The sequence below is a fragment of the Moschus berezovskii genome, chromosome 4, assembly GCF_049115385.1.
Source record: "Moschus berezovskii isolate FMDL1 chromosome 4, NW_MosBer_1.0, whole genome shotgun sequence".
Classification (NCBI taxonomy): Eukaryota; Metazoa; Chordata; class Mammalia; order Artiodactyla; family Moschidae; genus Moschus; species Moschus berezovskii.
Window position 1 is genome coordinate 119879260 of NC_142463.1, and position 8463 is coordinate 119887722.

General features: G+C 40.5%; 1 pseudogene; it reads right to left on the minus strand.

Annotated features, from left to right (window-relative positions):
* Positions 1–7230: 7230 nt before the first annotated feature.
* On the minus strand, positions 7231–8139 carry LOC148778247 (protein CFDP2 pseudogene; annotated as a pseudogene).
* Between the last annotated feature and the right edge of the window lie 324 nt (positions 8140–8463).

Below are 8463 nucleotides of genomic sequence, written 5' to 3' on the forward strand. Positions count from 1 at the left end.
GAGGGGACATGTGGATATCTATGGCTGATTCATGTTGATGTATGGAAGAAACCAGTACAATATTGTAAAGCAATGTTAAAAATAAATTTTAATTTATTGAAGTTAAAATTCATTTAAAAATAATTTTTTTAAAAATCTAGAGAAAGAAGACAGTACAATGGAGTGATATCCGAAGAAAATCCATTTGCACTTGAGTTTTCCTGATATTACAGTAGAATCTGGAAAATGGTGAACACATTGGGAACATAACCAAACCACAGTCTTTTATATTCCACAGTAGCTATTATTTGGTTTACTGTCTCCCCTCCTCCACTTTTCCCCCACCCACACTATCTCTCAATTTTCATCTCCTTTACTCTGTCTAGCACGTGCTGAGTATATCTCATCTCAAAAACGGTTTTTAAAAATCAGAATCATGGGCGGAGAAAAGATGGTGGAGGAGTAGGTGGCGTGGAGTATGTCTCTCTCCATGGATACATCGGGAACACAGAAGTGCTTGCAGAACACCAGTTGAGCACAGACAGGAGTACCTAACCATCAGAAAAGAATGTATAGGACTATGCAAAACTCGGTAGGGTGAAGGAACTAGAGGGGAAAACAGGAATGTCAGTAGGACTGAACCTGCACTTTGTGGGTGGGGGAACTGAAGCAGGAGTCCGATCCCCATATCAGGGCAATTGTCAGGGTCAGAAGAGAAACATTTAAGGCTGACAGTGAAGCAGTTGATCTGTGAAAGTGTAAGTGGAATGAGAATCATACAGTCATTGCTGTAGACATAGAACCCTGGACAGGGACACAAGTCCCCTAGAAGGCACAGCAGCTGGAGCTGAGTGTAGGGATTGTGAAGCAATCTCAGGACAAGGGCTGGTGTTGACTGCAGAGAGACAGACCAAGGAGACGTGAGGGAGGAGATTGGGCTGGGAAATGCCGGTGGAGGAAAGCCAGGCAGCCATGGAAGCAAGGCGATACTGCTGAGTCATGCCATCACCATAGCCTCTCTTTCCCCACACAGCCAACATCAGCAGCTGAACCACAGAGAGGCTGGCCCATCAAGCACCTGACATGCCAAACTACAGAATAGGACTCCACCCAGGGTGCCCTTTTAAGTGCCTGACACACATATTTACAGACCCCAGCCAGGGGGTCCCCTATATTTACCTGATGCACCAAGCAACAGAGAAGGACCCAAGCAAGGGAGCCCTCTGAGTGCCTGAATGGGTAGAGCTACAGAGAAAGAGTAGCCAAAACAGCCTTCTGATCACCAGCTACCAGACGCTCAATAAAAGACTCTGATAGGGACATAACTCCTGTGGCTGAGGCAATCCATGTCCCTGAATACTTGGTGCCATCAGGGCCCCAGCGACCCAAGCATCTCCAACACTTCCACACTCAACCCTCACTGGGGCAGTTACCACAGGTCACAAAATGCTTGTGTTTATGTATGCAGGGTCACTTAGATCATGTCCTATTCTTTGCGACCCTGTGGTCTGTGGCCTGCCAGGCTTATCTGTCAGTGGGGTTCTCCAGCAAGAATACTGGAGTGTATTGACCAATACTGCTCGCCATACTCTTCTAGGGCACTATATATCCTGCTGCCCTAGACACCAACTACCCTGAGTTCCTGATTCTGCCACACCCCCATGACCCAAGCAGCTGCATCACCTCTACACCTGATTTGGGGCAGACCCAAGTCCTCCAAGGCAGCCTCAGGAGCAAACCCCTGTGGATGATCCACATGCATAGTTGGAAATAAAACCACAATTGAAACCCAGGTCAGTGTGGCTAAGGAAGGTGACCCAAAACCTTCCCACCAGCTGTACAAGCTGCAGATTAAATCCACATGATCAACTAGGCAGACTCTGTGCTGGCCCCACAGCAGGTCCAGAGACAAGCACAGTGTTGGAGGGCATCCTAGGGGAGGTGAGGTGGACTGTGACTCTCAGTGAGTGAAAGGAACCCAACTGCAGTGATTCAAGAAAAACATTTACTATTCTTATGTTTTGACTTGTTCTGTCATTTCTTTTGGACTTTTTCCTTTTTCTTTTCTTTCCCCCTTTTGTTGTAGTTGTCAATGTTATTAGCACTATGAAATCTAATTAAGCTTTTAAGTTAATTTTTTTTCAATCACACATTTTATTGCTGTTATAAATCTCTGCCTCTACCTTGGCTTTTTCAGTTGTGCAGAGTTGTGGAGTTTTCCTCCTCTCCTTCTTCTTCTTTTTTTTTTTTTTCTTTTCTTTTATTAAACTTTAATTTTTAAAAATTTTAAATCTAATATTATTTTTTTCTACATTTATCCCTTAATTTTCTCTTTTTCACTGTTCTTTTACCCTTGCAGTTCATCTTCAATGTATGTAAATATTCTTTATATACCTACATGTAACTTTGCATTTCTATTCTTTCTTTCTTTCCTTTCTTTTTCTCACCATATTTGTTAGTTTTGCTTTCATTGCTTTATTCTCCAGTTGGCACCTTGCTTTAGATTTGTTTTCCAGTTTATACTTTAGATAGTTTTGTTCTTAACTTGTAGATATAATTTTTTATTTTCTTTGTTTGACAGGTCAATCTGTTGTACTTTATTTTAATTAGATTATTTTGATTTTGCTTATGGGTATATGTGTATATGTATGTGTGCATTCAGTTATTTTAATTGTTACTTGCCTGATTTTATAAGTGTCATTGGTCTGGGGTTTATCTTTAATATCTCATTTTTGTGTATTTATTTTCATCTCATTTAATGCCATAACAAACCACCTGTGGAATCTCCATTCATGGCCAGAGATCAAGCTCTGTGAATTTGGAGCAGCAGCACTGACTGCAAGACCCTAGACTACCAAAGAACTCCTAACATGAGGGAGTATCAAATAGTGAGAATGCCCACAGAGGAAACCACTTAAATACAAGACCCATCATCAACTGACTACCAGTAGTATCACTGTGAAGGAAACTTCATACAAACAACAAACAAGACAAAAATACAAACTCAATCAACAGCAGACAGGATTACCATCTCCCTCAGCCCTGCCAATCAGAGGGAAAAAAAAGAAAAACACTCAGCACAAATCTCACCCTATACAAAGCTTACACAAACCCCTGGATGAAACTTAGGAAGGCAGAAACCAAAAAAAGAGAAAAGATTCAACCTTTAAGTCTTTAAAAGGATACCTCAAAAACAATAAGTTTAATAAATAATAATAATGAAAGCGCAGAGAAATACTGCACAAATGAAGGAACAACCTAGAAACACAGAAGGCCAAATTAACGAAGAAGAAATAGGCAAACTACCTGAAAAAGAATTCAAAATATTGTAAAGATGATTAAAAACCTTGAAAATAGAATGGAGAAAATGCAAGAATCAATTAACAAAGACCTAGATGTATTAAAGAATAAGCATACAGACACCAACAACCCAGTTACTGACGTTAAAAATACTCTAGAAAGAATCAGTAGCAGAATATTTGAAGCAGAAGAATGGATCAGTGAGCTGGAAGATAAAATGGTGAACACTGATGAAAGAAATCAAAGAGAACATAAACAATTCCATGTTCTTAGGTAGGAAGAATCAATATTGTGAAAATTACTATACTACCAAATGTAATCTACAGACTCAATGCTATCCTTATCAAATTACCAGTGGCATTTTTCACAGAACTAGAACGAAAAAAATGCACAATTCATATGGAAGCAGAAAAGACCCCAAAAAGCTAAATCAATTTTGAGAAAGAAGAATGGAGCTGGAGGAATCAACCTTCCTGACTTCAGATTATACTACTAAGCTATAGTCATCAAGATGGTATGGTACTGGCACAAAAACAGAAATATAGGTTAATGGAACAAGACAGAAAGCCCAGAAATAAACCAATGCACTTATGGGCACCTTATTTTTGACAAAAGAGGCAAGACTATACAATGGGGCAAAGACAGCCTCTTCAATAAATGGCGCTGGGAAAACTGGACAGCTACATGTAAAAGAATGAAATTAGAACACTTCCTAACACCATACACAAAGATAAACTCAAAATGGATTAAAGACCTAAATGTAATACCAGAATCTATAAAACTTAGAGGAAAACATAGAATGATATAAATCAAAGCAAGATCCTCTATGACCCACCTCCTAGAGGAATGGAGATTAAAAACAAAAGTAAACAAATTGGACCTGATTAAACTTAAAAGCTTTTGCACAGCAAAGGAAACTATAAGCAAGGTAAAAAGACAACCCTCAGAAGGGGAGAAAATAATAGGAAATGAAACAACTAACAAAGTATTAATTTCCAAAAGAAACAAGCAGCTCATACAACTCAATACCAGAAAAACAAACAACCCAATGAAAAAGTGGGAAAAAGACCTAAACAGACATTTCTCCAAAGAAGACATAAAGATGGCTAACAAACACACGAAGAGATCCTCAACATCACTCATTATTAGAGAAATGCAAATCAAAACTACAATGAGACATCACCACACACTGATCAGAATGTTTATCATCAAAAAGACTACAAACAATAAATGCTGGACAGGGTGTGGAGAAACTGGAAACTTCTTGCACTGTTGATGGGAATATAGATTGATTCAGGCACTAAGGAAGATGGTACTGAGACTCCTTGAAAACCTAGGTATAAAATCACTATATGACCCAGCAATCCCACTCCTAAGCATAAACCGTAAAGAAACCAAAACTGAAAGAGACACATGTATTCCATTGTTCATTGCAGCACTACTTACAATAGGTAGAACATGGAAGCAATCTAGATGACCATCAACAGATGAATGCATAAATAAGTTGTGGTACATATACACAATGGAATATTACTCAGCCATATAAAGGAATGCATTTGAGTCAGTTCTAATGCGGTGGATGAACCTAGAGCCTATTATATAGAGTGAAGAAAGTCAGAAATAGAAAGATAAATATCATACACTAGCACAAATATACAGAATCTAGAAACATGGTGCCAAATAATTTATTTGCAGGGCAGCAATGGAGAAACAGTCATAAAGAACAGACTTATTGACATAGGGAGAGGGGAGGAGAGAGTGGGATGTATGGTGGGAGTAACATGAAAACTTACATTACCATATGTAAAACAGATAGTCAACAGGAATTTGCTGTTAGGCTCAGGAAACTCAAATAGGAGCTCTGTATCAATTTAGACGGGTGGAATGGGGAGGGATATGGGAGGTAGTTTCAAGAGGGAGGGGATATATGGATATCTATGGCTGATTAATGTTGAGGTTTGACAGAAAACAACAAAATTCTGTAAAGCAACTATCCTTCAATTCAGTTCAGTACAGTTGCTCAGTTGTGTCTTACTCTTTGCGACCCCATGAAGAACAGAACGCCAGGCCTCACTGTCCATCACCAACTCCTGAAGTTCACTCAAACTCATGTCCATTGAGTCGGTGATGCCATCCAGCCTTCTCACTCTCTGTCGTCCTCTTCTCCTCCTGCCCACAACCATCCCAGCATCAGAGTCATTTCCAGTGAGTCAACCCATCACATGAGGTGCCCAAAGTATTGGAGTTTCAGCTTTAGCATCAGCCCTTCCAATAATGGACTGGTTGGATCTCCTTGCAGTCCAAGGGACTCTCAAGAGTCTTCTCCAGCACCACAGTTCAAAAGCGTCAATTTTTCGGCAATCGGCTTTCTTCACAGTCCAACTCTCACATCCATACATGACCACTGGAAAAACCATAGCCTTGACTAGACGGACCTTGGTTGGCAAAGTAATGTCTCTGCATTTTAATATACTATCAAGGTTGGTCATAAATGTCCTTCCAATGAGTAAGCGTCTTTTAATTGCATGGCTGAAATCAGCATCCGCAGTGATTTTGGAGCCCCAAAAAAATAAAGTCTGACACTGTTTGCATGGTTTCCCCATCTGTTTCCCATGAAGTGATGGGACCAGATGCCATGATCTTCGTTTTCTGAATGTTGAGCTTCAAGCCAACCTTTTCACTCTCCGTTTCACTTTCATCAAGAGGCTTTTTAGTTCCTCTTCACTTTCTGCCATAAGGGTGGTGTCATCTGCTTATCTGAGGTTATTGATATTTCTCCCAGCAATCTTGATTCCAGCTTGTGCTTCTTCCAGCCCAGCGTTCCTCATGATGTACTTTGCATATAAGTTAAATAAGCAGGCTGACAATATATAACTTTGACGTACTCCTTTTCCTATTTGGAACCAGTCTGTTGTTCCATGTCCAGTTCTAACTGTTGCTTCCTGACCTGCATACAGGTTTCTCAAGAGGCAGGTCAGGTGGTCTGGGATTCCCATCTCTTTCAGATTGTGATCCACCCAGTCAAAGGCTTTGGCATAGTAATTGAAACAGAATTAGACGTTTTTCTGGACTCTCTCGCATTCTCCATGATCCAGTGGATGTTGGCAATTTGATCTCTGGTGCCTCTGCCTTTTCTAAAACCAGTTTGAACATCTGGAAATTCACGGTTCACGTACTGCTGAAGCCTGGCTTAGAGAATTTTGAGCATGACTTTACTAGTGTGTGAGATGACTGCAATGTGTGGTAGTTTGAGCATTCTTTGGTATTGCCTTTCTTTGGGACTGGGATGAAGACTGACCTTTTCCAGTCCTGTGGCCACTGCTGAGTTTTCCAAATTGGCTGGCATATTGAGTGCAGCACTTTCACAGCATCATCTTTCAGGATTTGAAATAGCTCAACTGGAATTCCATCACCTCCACTAGCTTTTTTCGTAGTGATGCTTTCTAAGGTCCACTTGACTCCACATTCCAAGATGTCTGGCTCTAGGTCAGTGATCATGTTATCGTGACTATCTTGGTCGTGAAGATCTTTTTTGTACAGTTCTTCTGTGTATTCCTGCCACCTCTTCTTAATATCTTCTGCTTCTGTTAGATCCATACCATTTCTGTCCTTTATCGAGCCCATCTTTGCATGAAATGTTCCCTTGGTATCTGTAATTTTCTCTTGTATTTCCTATTCTGTTGCTTTCCTCTATTTCCTTGCATTGATCGCTGAAGAAGGCTTTCTCATTTCTTCTTGCTATTCTTTGGAACTCTGCATTCAGATGCTTATATCTTTCCTTTTCTCCTTTGCTTTTCGCCTCTCTTCTTTTCACAGCTATTTGTAAGGCCTCCTCAAACAGCCATTTTTCTTTTTTGCATTTCTCTTCCATGGGGATGATCTTGGTCCCTGTCTTCTGTACAATGTCACGAACCTCCATCCAGAGTTCATCAGACACTATATCTATCAGATCTAGTCCTTTAATCTATTTCTCACTTCCACTGTATAATCATAAGGGATTTGATTTAGGTCATATCTGAATGGTCTAGTGGGTTTCCCTGTTTTCTTCAATTGAAGTCTGAATTTGGCAATAAGGAGTTCATGATCTGAGCCACAGTCAGCTTCTGGTCTTATTTTTGCTAACTGTATAGAGCTTCTCCATCTTTGACTGCAAAGAATATAATCAATCTGATTTCGGTGTTGACCATCTGGTGATGTCCATGTGTAGAGTCTTCCCTTGTGTTGTTGGAAGTGGGTGCTTGCTATGATCAGTGCGTTCTCTTGGCAAAACTCTATTAGCTTTTGCCCTGCTTCATTCCGTGCTCCAAGGCCAAATTTTCCTGTTATTCCAGGTGTTTCTTGACTTCCTACTTTTGCATTCCAGTCGTCTATAATGAAAAGGACATCTTCTTTGGGTGTTTGTTCTAAAAGGTCTTGTAGGTCTTCATAGAACCGTTCAACTTTGGCTTCTTCAGCATTACTGGTTGGGCCATAGGCTTGGATTACTATAATATTGAATGATTTGCCTTGGAAACAAACAGAGATCATTCTGTCATTTTTCAAATTGTCTCCAAGTACTGCATTTTGGACTCTTTTGTTGACCATGATGGCTACTCCATTTCTTCTAAGGGATTCCTGCCCACAGAAGTAGATATAATGGTCATCTGAGTTAAATTCACCCATTCCAGTCCATTTTAGTTCACTGATTCCTAAAATGTCTATGTTCACTCTTGCCATCTCCTGTTTGACCACTTCCAATTTGCCTTGATTCGTGGACCTAACATTCCAGGTTCCTATGCAATATTTCACTTCACAGCATCGGACCTTGCTTCTATCACCAGTCACATCCACAACTGGGTATTTGTTTTGCTTTGGCTCCATCCCTTCATTCTTTCTGGAGTTATTTCTCCACTGATCTCCAGCAGCATCCTTGGCACCTACCAACCTAGGGAATTCCTCATTCAGTATCCTATCATTTTGCCTTTTGATACTGTTCATGGGGTTCTCAAGGCAAGTATACTGAAGTGGTTTGCCATTCCCTTCTCCAGTGGACCACATTCTGTCAGACCTCTCCACCATGACCCGCCTGTCTTGGTTGGCCCCACAGGACATGGCTTAGTTTCACTGAGTTAGACAGGGCTGTGGTCCATGTGATCAGATCGACTTGTTTTCTGTGTTATGATTTAAGTGTGTCTGCCCTCTTCT